The sequence below is a fragment of the Pholcus phalangioides genome, unplaced genomic scaffold (genome assembly GCF_987345545.1).
Source record: "Pholcus phalangioides strain wild (caught in Gottingen) unplaced genomic scaffold, Ppha-v1.0 ptg000001l_1, whole genome shotgun sequence".
Lineage (NCBI taxonomy): Eukaryota > Metazoa > Arthropoda > Arachnida > Araneae > Pholcidae > Pholcus > Pholcus phalangioides.
The window spans coordinates 7624407-7628204 of NW_028301594.1; positions in this window are offsets into that span (position 1 = coordinate 7624407).

Consider the following 3798-nt stretch of genomic DNA (forward strand, 5'->3'; position numbering starts at 1 on the left):
TATGAGGCTGCGGGACACTGTTAATGCCCAAGCAAACATAACAATGCTAAAACCAACAAGCATTAAAAATATCACTATCTAAGACTAAACATCAAAATAACATAAGGTATCCACTCTTAAATAAACAATGGTCCTGCATGAAGCAAAATAGCAAGCTATTGTAATGTTTGCTTTTAAGAGATGCCAAAAAAATATGAAAAAAATCTTAACATATAGGTTGCAAATTAAAATACTATGAGCTTAGTCAATGATAGTGATCTATTTACGTATTACCTATCTTACACATTTACATATTACCTATCTTACACATTTACATATTACCTATCTTACACATTTACATATTACCTATCTTACACATTTACATATTACCTATCTTACACATTTACATATTACCTATCTTACACATTTACATATTACCTATCTTACACATTTACATATTACCTATCTTACACATTTACATATTACCTATCTTACACATTTACATATTACCTATCTTACACATTTACATATTACCTGTCTGTAACACATTTACATATTATTTTGGCATGCAACTTTGTGGCACTAACTTCACCGATCCTTATCAAAACTAATGAAATGAGAATTTTCTACCCTCTCACTTCTGTGATACAACTACTATGAATTCATGTTATTGAGTTCCCTTAAGAAAAGACGTGTTTTATTACTATGTGTTTTTTGCAAGCAATTTACTTGGCAAAAATGGTTTTTATTCATATTTACCTCTAACAGATTTGTCTAATCGAAAGGAAAACTGCGCTGATTCCAGAGATAAAGAAAAAAATAGTTTTAAATATTTCACCTTTGTGAAGCAAGTTGAGATTCTGAGAACTTACTTCATGAAAGTAAAAGTTCAAATTTTGAATTACTTTAATTTTTACAACTGGCAAGATATGACAAAAACTATTTTTGTCAGTGTAGTTTTCTCCATGGTTTTTACTGCTATGGCAAAAAGCTTGCCAACTCTGCTCGGTGCCAATTGGTCCAGATTAGCAGGGTTCTACTGTATGTCAGGGCTGGACAAATCCCAGGTGCCAGATCACCATGATGACTAAAAAAATTTGTATTGATGCCTAAAATTTTATTTGTGTAGTTACTAAATCGCAGGACGAAATGTTCTGAATTTATAGTAGCATATCTGTCAACATGAAAGAGGGTCACTATACCCCAAAAAAAGTAAAAAGAAACATTATTTCTTACTCTTTTTTTCATTAAAAAAAAAAATTTCTGCCACCTAGATTTTTTTTGCAATTTGTCCAGCCCTATGTGTTATTTTTAAAATATTTATTTTTCCTCAGAATTGTTGGCTACCTTTTTTTTGCCATCTTTTTCATTTGCTGATCTTATCCATTATATATAGCATGTAACCTACATTGAAACATTTAACAAAAAGATTACAATGAGCAAGAATTAAAGTAATGATTTTGTTATAAGTCACACACACACTGGTTTTTGTCTTTCTTAGGGCAGTTGGTGTTTTATTGGATTTTTGACAACTTCATTAGCTGAATAAAGTTGCTGCTGGTACTCGGAGATATGAAAGTGTATGTGTGTGTGTCTGCAGAGCAATAAAATTCTCACTAGTGGAATCTTCAAAAACTGTAGTAAAAGGTGTTAGAGATTCATTGCTATCTGGCATTACGTTCGTTTCTTTGGAGTATCATTGTGGTTTAACCACTTTTTTTTACCATGTCCAAACGAGGTTCATATGGTTGCTTAACTCTAGAAAAAAAAATCCAAGTGATTGATGAAGTTGAGAAAGGGGTTAAGCGCAAGTGTGATATCGCTAAAGAATATGGCATACGCCCTAACACTTTATCAACTTTTCTCAGAAATAAATCAAAAATTAAAGACTTTTGGAGCAAACAAAATGGTCTTGATAGAAAGCGAATGAGAGGAGCAGATCATCCCGAAATTGATGGATGTGTTTTAAATTGGTTCCATCAAACACAAGAGCACGACGGACCTCTAAGTGGCCCAGCGATTCGTGCTAAAGCGGAGGAGTTTGCTCAAAAAATGAAAATTGTTGATTTTAAGGCAAGCTCTGGTTGGTTAGGTGGTTTCAAAGTCAGAAATAACTTGAAATTTAAGAAGAACCGCAGTGAAAGTTCATCTGTCAATAAAGAAAAATGGCTTAGCGAGTTGTCTGGGCGTCTTACTGAGTACAATCCAAAAAATGTTTTCAACATTTACGATACTGGGCTTTTCTTCAAATGCATACCAAGTGAAACATTTGCTTTTAAAGGTGAAGAGCGTTGTGATGATGAAAGAGTAACAATTTCAGTAGGAGCAAACATGGACGGTTCCGAAAAATTACCAATTCTAATGGTTGGAAAACAGCTGAATCACAAATGTTTTGAGTTGTTAAAAAGCTTACCAGTACAATATGAATACAACGAAAAGGCTTGGATGACTAGCCAGATATTTCAAAAATGGCTTCTAGCTCTGGATGAAAAATTTTGCAATGCTAACAGGAAGGTTTTGTTGTTTGTTGATAATTGCTCTGCCCATCTTAACGTTGTCCAGCCAAAATGCATTGAAATTGTACGTTTCCCATCTAACATGACTTCCATTGCTCAACCCATGAATCGAGGTGTAATCCAGAACCTGAAAAACTTTTACCATCGCTTAGTAATATGGAAAATGTTAGAAAACTCAAATTCCAATATGCAAACAGAAATAGATCTCCTTGATGTCTCTCGAATGATTAGTAAAGCTTGGGGACAAGTTTCCCAACAGACAATTGTGAACAGTTTTCATAAAGCTGGCTTTGTGCATAACCAAGGAATCGAGTCCGAAACCATTCCAAAAGAACCTACAGAGTTGGTGATCTCACAACAGTGGGATGATGTAGCAACTCGCATCACTTATGAATCGTATGAGAATTTCAATGATGAAGAAGCGGTTTACTGTCGACTTATGGATGCTGACATTGATGAGGGGATTAAGAATCAAGTCGTTGAATCTTCTGATGAAAAGGATGGAAATGTATCAGAGAAAGCAACTGAAGTCCCTATTCCAACACCTGCAGAAGCTGTGGACATGATAGAAAAAATAAGACGGTTTGTTGAAGCTCAAAGTAATGTTGAAAATCACATATTTCATTCCCTTAATCAGCTTCAAGATTTCATATACAATGCATAAGAGGAACACAAATGAGAATTACAAGTTTCTGTAAATAACATAGCCATTGAGCTATTTGTACTGACTGGCCCAAATAGTTTGTATAGTGGATATCTTCACAACCCTTACTTTAGAAACATATTTTCGATTACAAAAAGTTTTTAAATAACGTGCAGTTTTTTACTCAAAATATCTTAAATTTCCCAAAGGGTCGTATACATAAAGAAATATAAAAATTTATTTTTTATGTGTACCCCAAAGCTTCCAATCAATAAAATATAGATGGGACTCTGAAAATTCATTTAGAAAAAATTGCATATTTTAAAATGTAATATTAACAGACATACAGTGAAACCTTGATATAATATGCTCTTCAGACCAAGAAAAATATCATTGTAGAGAGATTATTGTTATATCTAAAAGCAGCATGTGTCACCAAATTTATGCAGTTTTTTGCATTTGTTCCAAATCTGCATTATTAGTGCCATCAGAAAGTGTGATAAAAAGTATTTATTCATTGTGAAAAATGGAAAAATGATTAGTTGATTAGTAAAATTTATTTGGATGCATTACCACTGTAAAAAAGTTTTTACTGCATTTTACTTTTAATCTTACGCAGAAAGTGGCATGTCAAAAACTTCATCAATACTTTCTGTGATC